Source organism: Muscardinus avellanarius, assembly GCF_963383645.1.
Source record: "Muscardinus avellanarius genome assembly, chromosome: 10".
NCBI lineage: Eukaryota > Metazoa > Chordata > Mammalia > Rodentia > Gliridae > Muscardinus > Muscardinus avellanarius.
Genome location: NC_137796.1, coordinates 12,402,794 through 12,424,198, shown reverse-complemented (window position 1 = coordinate 12,424,198; position 21,405 = coordinate 12,402,794). Strand labels below are relative to the sequence as shown.

Genomic DNA, 21,405 nt, shown 5'->3' with positions numbered 1-21,405 from the left:
GGTTCCACCCCAGTACTGCAAAACCAAAAAGTTACTGTCACCACTGGGGGAAGCTGAAGGATAGGGACAGAGGAACTCTACATACTATTTTTTTAATTTCTTGGGAATCTATGAACAGAAAGTCGAAGCCAGTTTGAAATTACATACATTCCACGAATATATTTGCTTTGTAAAAGCCACTTACAGGAAACAGAGATAAAATTAATTTAAGAAACGGTAAACTAGAGGCTGGGGCTGTTATTCAGTGTAGAGTGCTTGCCCAGCACGTGTGAGGCCGTGGGCTCAATCCCCAGCTCTGAAGAAGAAGAAGAAAAAGGCCAACTAGTTTTTGTCTGGTACTGCACAGCTGTGCAATAAGTATCTCCTTTGGTTTGCTTGTTCAGATCTTTAAAGGAGGCACAACTGTAATAGAATGTGCCAGGAGGAAACGTGATTTCCCTCGAGTTTCTCTGGTGCATCTGTTCAAATGAAGTAAACTATACTTGGCATGAAATATTAGCAATGTGGATTATAAAAGGTACCATTTTCAAAGTAAGAAGGTATTTTTCTACTCAAAGATAAAGTATTACTTCAAGAAGAAAAAGGTTTCTAGGAAACTATTGATTTCACCACAGAATTTAGTACGGGGTAACAAATATATACAAACTCATTTTATATTTACTTATGAACTATCATATTAAAATTAATTTTAGGCTGTTAGGTATAGCACATTACTTTTTTTTTTCAGGTCTGTGGATGGAACCGAGAGTCATTTGACCTCCAAGCTACATTGCCTGCCCCAATTTTTTTATTCTTTATTTTGAAACAGGGTCTCACTGAGTTGCAAAGGGCCTCGCTAAGTAGCTGAGGCTGTCTGCGAACCACGATCCTCCGGTCTCGGCCTCCCGAATGCTGGGATTACAAGCCTGCGCCACCACGCCCGGCATAACACATTACTTTTGAACCTTTCCCTACTTGTCTAAAAAACTGATAACTTTAATGCCCTTTGAAGTTCCCGAAATCAGCCTCCATGCTGAGTTAATCTACACTTTTCACTTCAATTTGAAGTATTTATCTAACAGTTTGTTAACACAAATGTTCTTACCTTCCTTAAGCAGTTTTCTGTTGTCCCCCCATCTTTGTGTGTGTGTGTTACTATAGAAAACATAAGTAGAAAATGCTAGAGCTTAGTACTTTACCATTTGATAAGAAACCTAAGGACAGAAACCTCAAGAACAAAAACAGGCAGCCAGCCAGGCGGGATGGCACAGGCCTGTGATGAAGTACTTGGGAAACTGAGACAGGAGGATCACAGGTTCGAGGACAGCCTCAAGCGACTGGGGAGGCTCAAATCAACCTAGCCAGACTCTGTTTCCAAATAAGAAATACAACTGGGCTGTGCGCATAGCTCCAAGGTAGAATGTCTCTGAGTTCAATCCCCAGTATGACAAAAAACAAAAACAAAAAAGCCCCAAGGATGCTAAGTCAGGCAGTCAGGTGTGGGTCTCAGAATGCACTTTCCCCAAGAAGTCCACACCATTTCTCTTCATTAGATACACATTGTACTTTCTCAAAACTGTAAATAGAGACAGACCTGGCTATCTGTCATCCAAGAAGATAACATAGAAAATACAACCCAGAATTACTAAGGGAGAATAAGGCTGAAGATTTTTTTTCTTTCTGCCAATAATCAGTGAAATAAACATCTGAAATTATCCCAACAAACAAATCAACAAGCATATATTCAATACTTATGTACCCAAATTGTACTCAGCATTAGTGCAGAGGACTCTAGCCTCTAATCTTAGGTAGTTTACAATCTAGTTGTCTAGATTAAATAGTGAAATCAAACAATTAAGCTAATGTAGGAACTTGAGGCAGGCCTAACAAAACAGAAAAGTGATCTTTGGTGGTGCATGCCTGCAATCCCAGTACTCTGGGAGGCTAGACAGAAGGATCAAAGATTCGAGGCCAGTCTCAGCAAAACAAAGAGTCAGGCGTGGCACACACTTGTAATCCCAGCATTTGGGAGGCTGAGACCGGAGGATTGCAGTTCAGGGACAGCCTCAGCTACTTAGTGAGACCCTCTGCAACTCAGTGAGACCCCATTTAAACAAATAAAAAAGACTAAAAAATAGGGTTGGGGTGTAGGTCAGAGGTAGAATGCTCCTGGGTTCCATCCCCAGTACCACAAAAATAAGATAAATAAAAATAAAAATAAAAAATGAAATAGGGCTAGGGGTTTTGCTCAGAGGTAAAATGCCCCTGGGTTCAATTCCCAGTACCACAAAAAGAAAAAAGGGAGAGGGGTAAGGAAGGAAAGGAAAAGAAGAAAGAGGAGGAAGAGAAATCTCCAAGGGAGGAATAGAATGAGTCCTCCAAAGAAGAAGTTTCATGCTCAGGAAGAATAAGGCAGAGCTTCTTCTTCTTTTTTTTTTTTTAGCGCTCAGCCTTTAATTTACCTTTTAATATATTTTAAATATATGGAATATTGAAATATTTTAATATTTTATAAACAAATGTGTATGTATTGGGGATATGTATTTTTTCTTTCAAATGACAGTAAGAACATGACAGTAAGAACTGAAATCTTTCCAATCAGTTTCGATTCTACCTATATCCCCACCCTTCACTTCAGAGGTACAGCGCTGGCCGTGAGCCTGGAAGCACTCAGAGGCTGAGCCCTAACCATTATCAGCTGCTCTCTATCATTCTGGAGACAGAAATCTGGGCTTCTAAAAGAAGTCTGTGTCTCATCCACTCTTCTCCTCTCCTCCCCTCCCCTTCCCACCTCTCTCTCTTGTGGTACTGGGGATGGAACCCAGGGCTTTTTACCTCTGAGCTATACTACCAGACCTATTTTATATTTTCTCTGGAAATAGGTTCTCACTACTTTGCTGAGATCCTCACTAAGTAGCTGAAGCTGGCTTCGAACTTGCCCATTCCTCCTGTTTCGGCCTCCCAAGTACTGGAATTACAAACATGGGCCACCGTGCCCAGGTGTGTGTAGGTGTGTGTGTGTGTGTGTTTACTGGAGACTGAACCAAGGAGTATTCTACCATCGAGACGTGTGTGTGTGCGCGCGCATGCATGCGTATGTTTTATTGGAGATTGAGCCAAGGAGTATCTTACCATTGAGAGGTAGGTGTGTGTGTGTGTGTGTGTGTGTGTGTGTGTGTGTGTGTGTGTGTTTGTGTTTACTGGAGACTGAACCAAGGAGTATTCTACCATCGAGAGGTGTGTGTGTGTGTGTGTGTGTGTGTGTGTGTGTGCGTGCGCGCATGCGTGCGTATGTTTTATTGGAGATTGAGCCAAGGAGTACCTTACCATTGAGAGGTAGGTGTGTGTGTGTGTGTGTGTGTGTGTGTGTGTGACTATAGACTGAACCAAGGAGTATTCTATCACTGAGCTTTATCCCCAGCCCCCACACTTTTTTGTGGTACTTGGGATGGAACCCAGGGATATTCTACCTCTGAGCTACACCCACAGCCCTATTTTTTTATTCTTTATTTTGAAACAGGGTCTCACTGAGTTGCAGAGGGCCTCACTAAGTAGCTGAGGCTGTTTGTGAACTACGATCCTTCTGTCTCAGCTTCCCAAATGCTGGGATTACAAGTGTGCACTATCACACCTGGTACCCAGCCCATTTTTTAATTTTTATTTTGAAACAGGCTCTTGCTAAATTACTGCTTGCTGGTCTTGAACCTGAGAGCCTCCCATTTTAGCCTACCAAGTACTGAGATTATGGGTGTATGCCACCACACACAGGAAGGGTCTCTTATATCTAGTATTTACTCACTGGAAAGAAAACTGTCCTCTTAAAATAAAAAAAGTTATCTAGGTATGGAGGTGCACACTTGTAATCCCAGTACTTGGGAGGCAGAGACAATAGGATTGCAGTTTCAAGGACAGCCTCAGCAAGTGGTGACACTCTCAGAAACCTAGCAAAACTCTGTTTCAAAATAGAAAAATAAGGCCGGGCGTGGTGGCGCACGCTTGTAATCCCCGCGCTTGGGAGGCAGAGACAGGCGGATCGCGCAGGTTCGAAGCCAGCCGCGCGCGCTGGCTTAGGAGACCCTGTTTCCAAATAAAAATATAAAAAAATAGGTCTGGGAGTGTAGCCCGGAAGTAGAAGGGCTTCCAGGAACCCCAGTACCACCAAAAAAAAAAAAAAAAAAAAAAAAAAAAAATAGAAAAATAAGGCTGGGATCAGGGCCTGCCGTGCGGCAAGACTGGTGCTGGGGCCTCGGAGGCTGGGATCGGAGCCTGCTGAGGAGTGAGGCCAGTGCTGGGGCCAGTGAGGCTGGGATCAGAGTCTGCCGTGAGGCAAGGCCGGTGCTGGGGCCTCTGAGGCCGGGATCAGAGCCTGCCATGCAGCAAGGCTGGTGCTGGGATCAGCAAGGCCAGGATCAGTGCCTGCCATGCGGTGAGGCCGTAGTTGGAGCCAGCCCAGCTGGGATAGAAGCTTGCCTTAAGGCAAGGCCGGTGCTGGGGCCTCCGAGGCCAGGATCGGAACCTGCCCTGAGGCAAGGCCAGTGCTGGGGCCTTGCAGGCCGGGATTGAAGCCTTCCATGTGGCGAGGCGGTGCTGGGATCAGCAAGACCGAGATCAGTGCCTGCCATGCGGTGAGGCCTGAGCTGGAGCCAGCGAGGCCTGAATAGAAGCTTGCCTTAAGGCAAGGCCGGTGCGGGATTGGAGCCTGCCATGAGGCAAGGCCAGTGCTGGAGCCAGCGAGGCCGGGATCAGAGTCTGCCAGGTGGCCAGGCCAGTGTCGGGGCCTTCAAGAGTGGGATCAGAGCTGGGCGTGGTGGCGCATGCTTGTAAACCCAGCTTTTGGGAGGCTGAGACAGGAGGATCGTGCAGGTTCAAAGCCAGCCTCAGCTACTTAGTAAGGCTCTTAGCAACTTAGTGAGACCCTGTTTCCAAATAAAATATAAAATAGGTCTGGGAGTATAGCCCAGAGGTAGAAAGCTCCTAGGTTCCACCCCCAGCACCAACAAAAAAATAAAAAAAATAAAAGAGTGGGATCGGAACTTGCAATGCGGCATATACAGAAAAATATCACAGAAAATTAAAAATCAGATGCTTTTCCTAATATGCAAAAACTAGGAAGAAATGGGTAATTTCTAGGAGAAAAACTAGGAGAAAACCTAGTTGAAGAAAGGGCCCTATGGAGAAACAATTAAGGTGACCAATCAGAGGGAGATGGGATGGGGGAAGATGGAATCTCTTTAAAACACATGATGTACGTAAACAAATATACCAAAGTTAATCACTAAATCAAGCATGAGATTGACAGAGGGGGAGGGAGGGGGATTACAAGCGTGCGCCACCATGTCCGGCTGTGGTGGCTGACATTTTTGTTTTGTTTTGTTCTTGTGGGTCTGGGGATGGAACTCAGAGGTATTTGACCTCCGAGCTACACCCCCTGCCCAATTTTTTATTCTTTATTTTGAAACAGGGTTTCACTGAGTTGCGAAGAGCCTCACTAAGTAGCTGAGGCTGTCTGTGAACCGCGATCCTCCAGTCTCAGCCTCCCAAATGCTGGGATTACAGGTGTGTGTGCCACCACACCTGGCTTGGAGGCTGGCATTTTAAAGAAAGAAAAAAGAAGCACCATCAACCCCCTTGAGTAGGACAACAGAAAGGAAATCAAAGGACACATGGAGGAGGACGCGTCTGAGATGAGCCTTCCCAGCGGCTGTGTTGCTGAGTGCACTGCGGGCCTGGTGAGACAGCTGGGGTGAGGGAGGGCTGGAGACTGGAATCAAGGGGGAGCCCTCCGCTGGCCACTTTTGCTTGTGCTGAGGCTTAGACCCCAGGGCCTTGCATAAGCTAGGTGAATGCTCTACCACTGAGTGACACCCCCAGGCCTATGGTGACCAATCTTAGGCTTACTTATTTTGCATCTATACATGCTAGATAACTGTAAGATTTTAATAAAAATCCCTTTACTGGCCCAATAATGGTTTCCCATGGTCCAAATTAATACATTATTCTAAACACAGTGTAGTGGAATTAATTTACTTTTAATGTTTGTGTGTTTCCCAAGAGGGCGATGGGAATAATACAGCTGGTAAATATTATAGGTTACTCACATCTACAGAAACATGTTGAGGTTTAAAAGGGGTTGTAAAAGATAGGCAGGCAAGACCCCCACAGACAATTTAGGGCCAATTCTTTCCTGGTTCTTGGGTAGCCTCATATATGGAACAATAAGAGGATTATGCTGAGATTAAGAACTATTTTTCTTGTATCCCTGAAATGATAAATCTCCTCAATACCCTTTAGTTCAAATAAGGTAAAAAGGGTATAAGTGTGTCACCAGGGGAATTGGCAGGATTGGCAGAATGGTTCACAAGGGATATTCACTCATAGATAAAAATACTGGCAGGACTCTCACGTCTGTCATTTAACTAATTAGTTCATCTTCGGTGAGGCTACCCCCATCCTGAAAATATACAACACAGCAACCTGGCTAATTACTTCAAAGCACTGCTTTGGACCTGGTGGCGGGTCCCCGGCACACACACGCACATGGCCTGAGCAACTCAACTCACAATGACCTACTGTCTACACCTTAACACTGAGAAGTCAACTCGCACTCTATTTCTGTTTAAGAAAACTCTAGCCAAGAGTGGTGAGCCACACCTGTGAGCCCAGGTACTCTGGAGGCTGACAGTCAATCCAAGATCCAAGGCCAGCCTGGGCAAGATTCTGCTTCAAAAATAAAAAAAAAATAAAAAGGGCTGGGGATGCAGCTCAGTGGTTAAGAGCGCTTATGCAGCATGCATGAGGCCCTGGGTTCAGGCTCCGGTACCACAAAGAAAAAAGAAAACTAAAAAACTAGTTAAGCTGACTACAAGAAAACATTCAGCATTAACATGATTTATCATCCAAAGTAGGAAATGAAAACTACCAAATAAAGCTGGGCGTGGTGGCGCACGCTTGTAATCCCAGCATTCGAGAGGCTGAGACTAAAGGATCCGGGTTTGCAGACAGCCTCAGCTACTTACTGAGGCCCTTTGCAACTCAGTGAGACCCTGTTTCAAAATAAAGAATAAAGCCGGGCGTGGTGGCGCACGCTTGTAATCCCCGCGCTTGGGAGGCGGAGACAGGAGGATCGCGCAGGTTCGAAGCCAGCCGTGCACGCTGGCTTAAGAGACCCTGTTTCCAAAAATAAAAAAGAACAAAATAGGTCTGGGAGTGTAGCCCGGAGGTAGAAGGGCTTCCATGAACCCCAGTACCACCAAAAAAAAAAAAAAAAAAAAAAAAAAAAAGAATAAAAAACGGCTGTGGGTGTCGCTCGAAGATAAAATGACCCTGAGTTCCATCCCCAGTACCGCAAAAAAAAAAAAAACACAATAAAAACAAATAAGGATACAGTAATTTATTTAAGCAAAAATGAAAAAGTGACATCACTATATTATGACAAAAATAATCTCTACTGGATTATGATTTTTATGACTATAAATATAAATTTATAAAATATAAAAAAGACCGGGCGTGGTGGCGCACGCTTGTAATCCCAGCATTTGGGAGGCTGAGACCTGGAGGATCGCGGTTCGCGGACAGCTTCAGCTACTTAGTGAGGCCATCTGCAACTCAGTGAGACCCAGTTTCAAAATAAAGAATAAAAAAATAGGACAGGGGGTGTAGCTCGGAGGTCAAATGCCCCTGGGTTCCATCCCCAAACCCGCAAAAAATAAAAAATAAAAAAATAAAATAAAATATAAAAAAGCTGGGCATAGTGGTGCATGTTAAATCTAGGCACTTGAGAGGTGGGGGTAGGATTGCAAGTTTGAGTACCCACTTCCCTTTTTTGTGGTGCTAGTACCAAACCCAGGGCTTTGCACATACTAGGAAAGGGCTCTATCACTGAGCTATACTCCCAGCTCACTCTTTACCCCAATTTTTTGTTCCTTCTTTACTATTAAGAGTTAGAAATATAGCCGGGCGTGGTGGCGCATGCTTGTAATCCCAGCATTCATTCGGGAGGCTGAGACTGGAGGATCCTGGTTTGTGGACAGCCTCAGCTACTTAGTGAGGCCCTCTGCAACTTAGTGAGACCCTGTTTCAAAATAAAGAATATAAAAAAAAAAATAGGGCAGGGGTATAGTTCAGAGGTCAAATGCCCCTGGGTTCCATCTCCAGACCTGCAAAAAAAAAAAAAAAGCCAAACTTTTCATCAAATTTCCATCTAAAACTGTCCAATATTCAAGGAATGTGCGGACTGTTTTGTAATCAGAGTTTTAAAATACGATTCCAGTTTTGCAAGGGGCTCCGCCTCGTTTCTCCACTGTGGATCAATTCATTACTCTGGGACCAAGTGATCCTCCGAAGGGGTTAGAATTTGATTTTTCTTCCCATTACTCATTTCTTTCTTCCTAAGAGAAGACTTAGAATCTAGAACAGGAAGCAGGGCGTGGTGGTGCACGCTTATAATCCCAGCATTCGGGAGGCTGAGACAGGAGGATCACAGTTCGGAGACAGCCTCAGCTACTTAGTGAGGCCCTCTGCAACTCAGTGAGACCCTGTTTCAAAATAAAGAATAAAAAATAGGGTTGTGGGTGTTGCTTGGAAGTAGAATGCCCCTGGGTTCCATCCCTAGTAACACACACACACACACACACACACACACACACACACACACACACACACAATCTAGAACACGGTTTGGAACTGGGGGTGAGCATTTCTAGCTAACTTATGGGAGAAGAGAACAGCCAGGCGCTTATCAGGCTTATTCAGGCTCCACTTCAGCCTCAAGGAGAACAACCACGGCCGGGCTTATCAACTTGGCTCAGCCAGGGCAGGACACCCTGTCTGCAGTGCCCAGTTGCCTGAATAAAGTCAGTTATGGTGTCCATGTTACAAAAATAGCAGAGTATTCGCATACAGACAGACACACAGACCAAGGGAATAGACAACACACAAGCAAATCCTCACACTTACAGCCAATTGATTTTAGACAAAGGTATCAGAAATATATATTGGAGAAGAGACAGCCTTTAACAACAAATGGAATTCTGAAAACTGAATATCCATTTGCATTAGAATAAAATTAGACCCTATCCCTCACCAACACAGAAGTCAAGATGGATCTAAGAACTAGAATTTACGACAGAAACTGCAACAACTAGAAAACACAGACCAAACTCTCAAACATAGAAGCACTGGTGGAGACTTCCTCCATAAGACTGCTAGAGCTCAGGAAATAGAATCCAGAATCAATAACTGGGATGCCATCAAAAAGGTTCTGTGCAGCAAAGGAAGCAATCAAGAGTCTGAACGGAGAGCCTACAAAATGAGAGGAAATCTTTGCCATCCACTCTTCCGATAGAGGACTAATAGCTAGAATATAAAGTGAACTAAAAAAAACCACGCACACACACACTGCTGAGCACGGTGGTGCACACCTGCATTCCTAGTTCTTGGGAGGCTGAGACAGAATGATCACAGGTTCATGGCCAGCCTCAGCAATTTAGTGAGGCCCTCCACAACTTAGTAAGACCCTGTTTAAAAAAAATATATGCTGGGATTGAGGTAGAATGGCCCTGGGTTCAATCTCAAGTATCATACGAACAAGCACATACAATAATAAACTAGAAATGAAAACACTGTCTGAGCCAGCTATACCATTCCTCGGTATTTTTTCCTTCCTTCCCTCCCTCCCTCCCTCCCTCCCTCTCTCTCTCTCTCTCTCTCTCTCTCTCTCTCTTTCTTCTTTCTTTCTTTCTTTCTTTCTTTCTTTCTTTCGTGGTATTGGGGATGGAGGACCCAGGGGCATTCTACCTCTGAACTACACCCCAGCCTTAGTTTTTATCCTTTATTTTGAAATAAGAGTCTCACTGAGTTGCAAAGGGCCTAAGTAGCTGAGGCTGTCTATGAACTGCAATCCTCCTGTCTCAGCCTCCCGAATGCTGGGATTACAAGCCTTTGCCACCATGCCCAGCTTCCTTGGAATTTTTTTTTTTTTGGGGGGGGGGTGGTACTGGGGATGGAACCCAAGGGCCTTCAGACCTATTTTATATTTTATTTGGAAATAGGGCCTCTTAAGCCAGCTGAGGCTGGCTTCGAACCTGCGCAATCCTCCTGTCTCAGCCTCCTAATTGCGGGGATTACAAGCGTGTGCCACCAAGCCCAGCTTCCTCGGAATTTTTAAAAGCGTTCTTTTTCTTTTAACCTTTTTGGAACTGGGGATTGAACCCAGAGTGCCACACCTGCAAAGCAGGCGCTTTGCCACTGAGCTACATCCCGGCCCCTTCCTTGGAATTTTTTAAAAAGAATTAAAGTCAGAGCTGGGTATGGTGGCGCGCGCTTGTAGTCCCAGCATTCGGGAGGCTGAGACCAGAGGATCGTGGTTCGCAGACAGCCTCAGCTACTTAGTGAGCCCCTTTGCAACTCAGTGAGACCCCGTTTCAAAATAAAGAATAAAAATACAGGGCTAGGGGTATAGCTCAGAGGTAGAATATCCCTGGGTTCCATCCCCAGTACTGCAAATAAATAAATAAATAAATAAATATAATTAAGGTCAGAATACTACAGTGATAACACACACACCCAATGTTTACAGCAGCGCAATTCACAAAAGCCAAATTATGGAACCCACGTAGCTGAGGCTGGCCGATCATTCTATCTCTGCCTCCAAGTACTGAGATTGCGAGCATGTGCCACCGTGCCAGGCTTATTTTCTACTTTGAAACAGTCTCATTCAATTGATGAGAGTCTCACTACTTGCTTACACTGTCCTCGAACCTCGAACCTGAAATCTTTCTGCCTCAGTCTCCCAAGGACTGGGATTACAGGTATGTATCACCATACCCGGCTTAATTGATATCTTTAAGAAATGGAATCTCCTGGGGTTTACAAACATTATCAGTATGTGTACATCTGAAAAAACTTTAAGAGGTCCTTCTTTCTCTTTGCTTAGATAATATCACTGTACAGTTGTTGGGAAAAAAGGCATGACTAATTAAGCATTAATAATTACCACTAGCCAGGCGTGGTGGCGCAGGCTTGTAATCCCAGCATTCGGGAGGCGAGACCGGAGGATCACAGTTTGCAGGCAGCCTCAGCTACTCAGTGAGGCCCTTTGCAACTCAGTGAGACTGTTTCAAAATAAAGAATAAAAAAAATAGGGCTGGGGTGCAGCTCAGAGGTAGAACGTCCCTGGGTTCCATCCACAGTACCACACACACACCAAAAAAAAAAAAAAAAAAAAAAAAAAAATTATATCAAACTATAAATGCTGAAATGATAGAAATCAAACACTTACTTTGGGAAATACTGATAAATGAATGTAAACACTAATAAAAAATGCAATCTTTTACAAGACTCCTTTATAATCTCCAAATTACACCTGAGTTTTCTAAAGTAGTTATTTCCCACTTAAGAAGTTAATTGACTGTAACCAAGTGCAAATCCCCTAGAACCAGGAGGACTCTTTTGATGGTCCTCCAGCTGCGCCGGGGTCCCCACGCGGCTCGGCAGGACAGAAAGGAGACAGGACAGAAACAGGACACTTGCCTCTAGTTGCTGCAAATCTAACTTCATCCAACAAAAAGAGAGGAAGAGAAAATTCTGTCAAAGTAACAACTGAAAGAAGCGAAAGGACGGCGAGGGCCCTTAAACAATGCCTCAGAGCACTTCGCAATCTGGAGGCTGAGACAGGAGGATCACGGTCCTCAGCTCCTTAGTGAGGTCCTTTACCACTCAGGGAGACCCTGTTTCAAAGTGAAGGATAAAGAATAGCGCTGGGGTGCAGCTCGGAGGCAGCCAGGGTGTAGAATGCCCTGGGCTCCATCCCCAGCGGCACTAGAGAGACGGGGGGTGGGCACACACTTGCAATCCCAGGATTTGGGAGGCTGAGACAAGAGGATTGCAGGTTTGAGGAAAGCCTCAGCAAGTAGTGAGACTCATCCACCTAAGGAGATTGCTTCAAAATAAAAAATAAAACAGGGCTGGGAGTGTAGCTCAAAGGTAGAATGCCCCTGGGTTCAATTCCCAGTGCCAATAAACAGGACTGGGGTATAGCTCAGAGGTAGCATACTCCTGAGTCCCGTTCCCAGCATACCACCAACGCACACACAAAAGAGGCTTTCTTAGTAAATATCAACTTTAAGAGCAAGTTATAAGATATATCGGACTGTGGGTATAGTTCAGTAGTAGAGCACTTGCCTAGCATGCTCAAAACCTACCATTTATCTTAACACACACACACACACACACACACACACACACACACACACACACACACACACAGTAAGCTATGTAGATTCTAAGCTAAGGAAGGCAATTTTAGTTAAACTAATTCAGAAACATTAGGATAAATCATAAATTAATTTAGACAATTCTAACGGAAAAAATCCTACCTTAATGGAAAGAAAATTACGTGTGTGTGTATGTATGTATGTATGTATGTATGTATGTATGTATGTATTTGTGGTAATGGGGATGGAACCCAAGGGCATTCTACCTCCGAGCTACACTCCCAGGGCTGTTTTATTTTTATTTGGAAACAGGGTCTTGCTAGGTGAGTAAGAATCTCACTACTTGCTGAGACTCTCCTCGAGCCTTCAATCCTCCTGTCTCAGCTGCCCAAGTACGGGGATTGCAGGCGTGCACCATCACTCCTGGCACAGAATAGTTTTTAAATCACTCCACTAAGTTTCCTTAAACATAGTTAAGTGTGTGAGTGATTTTTATCACTTACCCTAATATCTCAATCTAATATCCTAACAAAAATCTAGACTTAGATATCCAACTCTGAATTTCATTTAGGCTTCTGGTTTTTTGTTTTGTTTTTGTTTGTTTTTTGTGGTGCTAGGGATTAAACCCAGGGGCATTCTACTTCCAAGCTACACCCCAGCCCCAATTTTTTATTCTTTATTTTGAAGCAGGGTCTCACTAGGTTGCAAAGGGCCTTGCTAAGTACCTGGGGCTGGCCCAAATTGGTCCTACTGCCTCAGCCTCCCAAGTACTGGGATTACAAGTGTGCGTCACCATGCCCAGCTAGGCTTCTGTTTCTAAGTAAAACATCAAAAGATTAAATAGTTTTAGAGTTTTTTGTTGTTGTTAATGTTTAAAGATCCCAAAGAGCTTTGTACTTAAGCTCAACTTTTTAATTTAAGCTCAACTTTTCAGATGGTGATATCTTCAAATATGTAAACAAACTGAGGGTGTTGAGTCATCCATAATTTAGATCTTTTTCTTTCCTTTCCTTTTTCCTTGGCTCTTCCCCACCCCAGCCCTTGCCTGCTGGAGAACAGGAGCCCAGGGTTGTAGCATGCTAGGCAAGCTACAGCTCTCTTTTTTTTTTTTTTTTTTTTTGTGGGTCTGGGGATGGAACCCAGGAGCATTCGACCCCTGAGCTACACCCCCTGCCCTATTTTGTATTAGTTAGTTAGTTAGTTAGTTTGCAGGTCTGGGGGTGGAACCCAGGGGCATTTGACCTCCAAGCTACACTCCCTGCCCTATTTTGTCTGTCCTTCCTTCCTTCCATCCGTCCATCTTTTCTTTTTGCAGTACTAGGGATGAAACCCAGGGGCATTCTACTTCCAAGCTACACCCTCAGCCCTATTTTTTATTCTTTATTTTGAAACAGAGTCTCACTGAGTTGTAGAGAGCCTAAGTAGCTGAGGCTGTCCACAAACCGCAATCCTCCTGTCTCAGTCTCCCAAATGCTGGCATTACAAGCCTGTGCCACCATGCCCCGCTTGCTAAAGCTCTCTTCAAAGTTCTATGTGAAAAAGGCTTCTAGCCCACTACTGGAATCAACATAATTATTACATCAACTTCAAGTGGATCCATTTTATGGAAGTAAATGTTGTTTGTCACCGCCTGGTCAACTTTATTAAGCATGACCAATGACTGTGACAGTTGGTTTAAATGTCATGCATGCATCCATCAGGGTCTGTTATTTTAAATCACCTGACAGTCACCTGTGAACAGGTAGTACAAAGTACAAAAGGAGGCTCCGAGGTATCCTACTACAACTCCTTCAACTACACTCAGACCTTACAAAGAGTATCTTTAAATTGGTTCCTCTTCAGTAAAACACTGAGAAGTCTAATGTATAAAACACAAGGATAGCCGGGCGTGGTGGCGCACGCTTGTAATCCCAGCATTTGGGAGGCTGAGACAGGAGGATCGCGGTTTGCAGACAGCCTCAGCTACTTAGTGAGGCCCTCTGCAACTCAGTGAGACCCTGTTTCCAAATATAGAATTAAAAATAGGGCTGCCAGGCGTGGTGGCGCACGCTTGTAATCCCTGCACTTGGGAGGCAGAGACAAGAGGATCGCGCAGGTTCAAAGCCAGCCGCGCGCGCTGGTTTAGGAGACCCTGATTCCAAATAAAAATGTAAAAATAGGTCTGGGAGTGTAGCCCAGAGATAGAAGGGCTTCTAGGAACCCCAGTACCACAAAAAAAAAAAAAAAAAAAAAAAAAAAATAGGGCTGGGGATATAGTTCAGAGGTAGAATGCCTCTGGGTTGTTCCATTCCCAGTACCACAAAAAACCAAACCAAAACAAACCAAAACAAACACAAGGATAGCCAGGTGTGGTGGAACACGCCTGTAATTCTATTACTCAGGAGGTTGAGACAGAAGGGTCACAGGTTTGAGGCCATTCTCAGCAATTCAGCAGGACCCTGTTTCAAAAGTATAAAAATAAAAATAAAATAGGGCTGAGGGTTTAGCTGAGAGGTAGAATATCCCTGGGTTCAATCCCCAGTACCAAAACCGAACCAACAAAAAACCCATAAGGTTCTGAAACTGTCATCCACAGCAGAAATAAAGAAGGTAGTCAGGTGTGGTGACGCACACTTGTCATCCCGGTTCTTGGGAGACTGAGCTAGGAGGCTCGCAGGTTCCTGGCCAGTCTCAGCTACATAGTGAGGCTCCCCCTGACTTAGTGAGGCCTTGTTTTGAAATAAAAAATAAAAAATAGGGCTGGGGTGCACCTCAGGGGTCGAATGCCCCGGGATTCTATTCCCAATAACACACACACACACACACACACACACACACACACACACACACACACACACGGAAATAAAAAGGTAAGAATCCATGACTAGAGATGGATAACCTGGATATTTTTTACCTACTACAAGTTAACACAGTTTGAAAAGACAGAAGTGAAGTCATTATAATCCTTTTTCCCTAAAAGCTTAAGCCTGAACAAATAGCTCAACAGTTATGACTTACCAAAATAATTTATTCAACTGGTTACTAAAATTGCTTCTGCTTCCAGAACAACAACAACAAAAAAATCTGCATAAGAATAGGAAGTTGACTTCCCAGTTTAAAATAGTCTCTTATTAGTTCATTTGGGGGCCATTAAAAATTACCAAATTTTTCTGGTTTCATTGTTTTCCATAGCCTTCAAGGGGGAGGTGGTAGAATCTCAATTAAAAGCAAAAACAGATCCTATAAACACAGGTGGCCTGCTCAGCCTTTTCTTTTTTAAAACCAATAGTTTATTTAATACAATTATATATACTCTTTTAAAAACTCAGAATAATAAAAACAAAAAATGAAGAGCCGATACTTTCCCCAAAGGTGACTAATGCGTTTGCTTTAGAATGTAAGATCAAGCAGCGCTAGCTTACACAAGTAATTGCAACCAGAACAGATCAGACACAACACACGTATCTTGCATCTGTGCATTGGCTTACAGCTAGTTTACATTTATGACAAAATTTAAAACTTTTCATATTTAGCTTGCTTGCTTGCTTGCTTTTTTGGATAATAAGGAGAGCAAATCTCTGGATAAGACTATGAAACTGTCTATTCCTGCTCCTACTGTACCAGGTAACTTGTCTATAATCAGGGAGAAAGCAATCATTAATCCCATCCCTGAACCATGAAAACCATCCTTCCTTCCTTCCTTCCTTCCTTCCTTCCTTCCTTCCTTCCTTCCTTCCTTCCTTCCTTCCTCAGTACTGGAGATGGAACCCAGGGGACATTCTATCTCCTAGCGACACCCCCAGCACTATTTTTTATTCTTTATTTTGAAACAGGGTCTCACCAAGTTGCAAAAGACCTCACTGAGTAGCTGAGGCTGGTTCTGAACCTTTGCAGTCTTCCTGTCTCAGCCTCCCAAATGCTGGGATTACAAGGGTGTGCCACTACACACGGCTCCTTCCTTCCTTCCTTCCTTCCTTCCTTCCTTCCTTCCTTCCTCCCTCCCTCCCTCCCTCCCTCCCTCCCTCCCTCCCTTTTTCTCTTCTCTCCTCTCCTCTTCTTTTCTTTTCTTTTTTATCTTGTGGTACTGGGGATTGAATCCAGGGGTATTCTATCTCTGAACTATATACTCCTAGCCCAGCCCTATTTTATTCTTTATTTTTGAAACAAGATCTCACTAAATTGTAGAGGGCATAAACTGTTGAGGGTGGCAGTGAACCTGCGATCCTCCTGTGTCAGCCCAAGTACTGGGATTACAAGAGGGCACCACCATGCCTGATCATGACAATGTTTAGAATATGAGTTATGGTAAAAAAAAATAATCACATTTTCCATAAACTTTTCTCTCCCCAAAATTAGAGCCATATCTTTCTGAAACTCTATGATAAAATAATTATCAACTCAAAACTGTTTAAAAGAAAAACTGGGTGCACACTGGTAATCCCAGTACCTGGGAGGCTGAGAGAGGAGGGTCACAGGTTCAAGACCAGCCTCAGCAACCTTGTGAGGTCCTCTGCAACTTGACAAGACGCTGTTTCAAAATAAAAAGTAAAATAGGAGCTGGACATGGTGGTGCATGCTTGCAATCCCAGCATTTGGGAAGTTAAGACAGTAGGATCATGGACCAGCCTCAATTACTTAGTAAGACCCTGTTTCAAAATAGGGATGAGGGTGTAGCTCGGAAGTAGAATTCTCCTGGGTTCATTCTTTTTTTTTTTTTTTTTTTTTTGGTGGTACCGGGGTTCCTGGAAGCCCTTCTACCTCTGGGCTACACTCCCAGACCTATTTTTATATTTTTATTTGGAAACAGGGTCTCCTAAGCCAGCACAAGCGGCTGGCTTCGAACCTGCATGATCCTCCTGTCTCTGCCTCCCAAGCGCGGGGATTACAAGCGTGCGCCACCACGCCCGGCCTTGGGTTCATTCTTAATACTGCAAAAATAAAATCAAAAGTAAAATAAAATAAAATAGGGCTGGAGTGCAGTTGAGAGGTAGGATGCCCTGGGTTCAATCCTGGTGCCACTGAGGAAGGAAGGAAGGGAGGGAGGGAGGGAGGGAGGGAGGGAGGGAGGGAAGGAGGGAGGGAAAAATCTCCATTTCAAAATACAATTGTCTCAGATACCAAAAGCTATATTCTATGAACATATATAGTGAATATAAATATATATAAAGCTATATACTTTTTTGTAATACTGGGAATTGAACCCATAGGCGTTCTAACGTCAAGTTACACCTACAGCCTGATTTTTTATTTTTATTTTGAAACAGGGTCTTGCTAGGTTGATGGGCCTCACTACTTACTGAGGGTGTCCTCAAAAATGCAGCCTTCGTGTCTCAGCCTCCCAAGTCCTGGGATTCAGGCGTGTGCCACGAGATCTGGCTTAGCCACATACTTCTGAACTACTCATTTAACCCACTGGTTAGAATAGTAATTAATTCTGAAAGAAAACTGTTTTTTTCCTGTGGTACTGGAGGTTGAACCTAGGGAATTCTACCTCCAAGCTACACCCCAGCCCTATTTTATTTTTTATTTTGAAACAGGGTATCACTTACCAGATGTGGTGGTACATGGCTATAAGCCCAGTACTTGGGAAGCTGAGCCAGGAGGATCACAGGTTCGAGGACAGCGTCAGCAAATAGTGAAATTCTCAGCAACCTAGAGAACCTGTTTCCAAACCAGGGATGGGATGTAGCCTGGAGTTAAAATGCCTCAGAGATTCATCCCCAGTACCTCTACCCAACATACACACACAGAGAAACAAGGTCTCGCTGAGCTGCCGAGAGCCTTGTTAGGTTGCCAAGGCTAGCTTTGAACCTGTAATCCTCCTGTAGTTTTACTACAGGAGGATTACACCTCCCAAGTAGTTTTACTCAACTTTAAAACGGACTCAAGTTTTAAAGTCAATATTCAATACTTTTTTCTGAATAAGAACCTGACTTATAGCATGCCTTTCAGCTGTTCTCCTTCTACAAATGTCTGCTGTAGACATCTGCCAAGATTAAAGCAATTTTGAGCCTATGTTCCAGTTCTGACTTGGTGCAACCAAGACGTCACAGAAGAGCAGTTGCACAATTTTGCGGCATCAATTTGGCTCCAACTTGCATATATCTTGACATTTTTCCTGAAACTATTAGAATCCTAATGCAATTCTTGCTTGATCAAAAAACTTCCTGCAGTATCTTATCTGGTAGAAATTTTCTTCTCAAGCCAGGTGTGGTGGCGCACGCTTGTAATCCCTGCGCTTGGGAGGCTGAGACAGGAGCATCACGCAGGTTTGAAGCCAGCCTCAGCTACTGAGTGAGGCTCTGGGCAACTTAGTGAGACCCTGTTTCCAAATAAAATATAAAATGGGTCTGGGAGTATAGCCTGGAGATAGAAAGCCTCTGGGTTCCACCAAAAAAAAAAAAAATTCTTCTCAAGATAAGTCCTGATACTTAAAAGTTCTGAAAGGCAGTAATCTCAGCTTGGCCTACTAAAATACTAGGCACATATTCGCATTCCATATCTATTTGTTATATAGTTGATGGATATTATATCTGACCTCGAGGCTTCCAAAAGCAATCTGTCAATTACGGGGGTCAAACTAACATCAACGGCTTCTCCTGAATGTCTTCCTTTATGGTCTATATTTCAGGCCTTTCCAACTCTATTTTAACTTCAATTCTCTAACACAGTCCCAAATCAGGACCGAACCTAGGCCTGGGGGAATAGCTAGCTCAAAGGTAGAGCCCAGTCTAGCGTGCCTGAGGCACCGGGTTTGATTCACAGCACTGCAAACATAGCAGCAACAACAACCCCCCCCACACACACACACAAAAAAAAAAAACTAAAGAAGAGACAAAAGTTAGGAGGTAAATTCATTTGAACTGAAGAATAAATTACTAAATATGGACGTCAAAGAGCATCTTTAGAATTAATCTTATTCTCAGAAAATTAAATCCACTATTTTGTTTCTCCATAGAGAAGCACTAAGATGGGGAGGCAAGAGGCTATCAAGAATTTGCTTCTGGAGCTGGGTGTGGTGGCACAGTCTTGTAATCCCAGCATTCAGGAGGCTGAGACAGGAAGATCACGGTTCACAGATAGCCTCGGCTACTTAGGCCCTTTGCAACTCAGTGAGACCCTGTTTCAAAATAAAGAATAAAAAATAGGCTGAGGGTGTGGTTCGGAGGTAGAATGCCCCTGGGTTCCATCCCAGTAACACACACACACACACACAAACACACACACACACACAAAAAAAAAGAAAAACCATGTGCATAAAAATCAGTAGGTTATCTATATGAGAGAAAGAAAACACACACTCTCCTTCATTCTTTATTCTTTATTTTGAAACAGGGTCTCACTAAGTTGTGGAGGGCCTAAGTAGCTGAGGCTGCCTGTGAACCTGCCATCCTCCTTGTCTCAGCCCCCCAAGTACTGGGATTACAAGCGTGCGTCACCACGCCCAGTGAAAGAAAACACACTTGTGAGTGAAGTTGCAAGCCTAGTTATCTCATGAGGACAACTTCAACTGTTTAAGCCCTACCCCAAATATAGCCTTTTGAGGAGTTCTAAAAATCTGGCTGGTATATCACTGGTTAAAATATACTTATAAGTTACTGCTATCGTTTGAGTACAAGACCCAAAAGTACAGGTGTCTGTGAACGCTGGAAGTGGGGCCTGATGACGGCGATGAGGAGGTGGAGCCCTCCTGCATGGTCGAGGCCTTCCTGGAAGCAATGGGTTGGCTGTGTTGAGAGTCTGGCTCCCGTTTCTCTCTCACGTGTGTTTTCTCTTCCTTCCAGTCCCTTTTCCCTCAGACATCACATGATCACCGTCAAGAAAGGCTGCCGTGGCGGAGCGGGCTGGCACTTAAGGTGTACTCAGTGCCTACTGAATCCTAAGAGGTGCACACACCCCTTTCTTACAATAGCCATTAAGAAGCCTCTTTCTGAAGTTGGGTAACAGATTCTGTGAAATTAGAGCGCGCTTTTAAAACGTGGTCAAATGTTGGAGCAGGCAGAAAACTGAGCTGAAAGATTCAAGTGACAGCTACCGTGATGCGCTGGAATCCTAGTACAAGACAGTCAATAGGTTGGCCTTAAAAAGATAAGCACACGGAAGCGGCGGCTCTGCCTGGCGCCAGGCAGCGAGTCCGCAGTGCGTGGTTTGCTAGTGTAGCAGCAGTCCCACCATACGGTGTGGCGTTTGTTGGCATAGGCGGGAGAGACAATGCCAAAACCTCAATGTGCTATTCTGGGCCATGAAACGTGATAAACTCCAAATTTAAAACATGAGAAGTTTTGAAATTAAAAAGAACCCTTTTTTTTTTTTTTTTGCTGCTGCTGCTGGAGATTGAACCCGGGGCATTCTATCTCCAAGCTACACCCCTAGCCCTTGTTGTTTGTTTTGAAATAGCATCTCACTCGATGGCTGAGCCTCACTACTTGCGGAGGCTGGCCATGAACCTACAATCCTCCTGTCTCAGCCTGGATTTACAGGTGTGCGCCACCATGTCTGGCTCTTTTAATTTTAAGATTTAAAAAATATTAGATTTTTGCCGGGCGTGGTAGCATACGCTTGTAATCCCCACGCTTGGGAGGCTGAGACAGGAGGATCGCACAGGTTCGAAGTCAGCCTCAGCTCACTGAGTGAGGCTCTCAGCAACTTAGTGAGACTCTGTTTCTAAATAAAGTATAAAATAGGTCTGGAAGCATAGCCTGGAGGTAGAAAAGCCCCTGGGTTCCACTCCTGGTACCACACACAAAAAAATATTAGATTTTCACCACTTAAGGCTCAACTAGGTAACAGCTGCTCTCAGTCTTTGAAATAAAACAAAAACTCCAAAGTCAAGAGGCAGGGAATGAGCTTGGCAACAACTGTCTGAAACCATCCTCAGGGTTCAAATGAGAACTCTCCAGTTATACTATAAATATGGAGGCGCAGTGGGCAGGGAGTGCTTCGGGAACACTGCATTTTGGTAATGGCAAGCAAGGCCAGAAAGTGTGGACAGCTGGAAGACATCAAACCAGGAGGGCAAATACACCTATCTGCTCTCTAGACACTTTGCCAAGGTTTTTTTTTTTTTTTTTTTTTTTTTTTTTGCCATACTGGGGATGGAACCAGGGGCATTCTACCTCAGAGCTACATGCCCAGCCCTATTTTTTATTCTTTATTTTGAAACAGGGTCTCAGTGAGTTGCAGAGGGCTTCACTAAGTAGCTGAGGCTGTCCGCCACAAACCGCGATCCTCCTGT

At 44.1% G+C, this 21,405-nt stretch overlaps 1 protein-coding gene across 3 annotated transcripts in view; it reads right to left on the bottom strand.

Moving 5' to 3' along the window:
* Positions 1-21,405, bottom strand: part of GLG1 (golgi glycoprotein 1) — a gene marked incomplete at both ends in the record, with an annotated part of 128,414 nt that overhangs the window by 67,827 nt on the left and 39,182 nt on the right. The window lies entirely within an intron of this gene.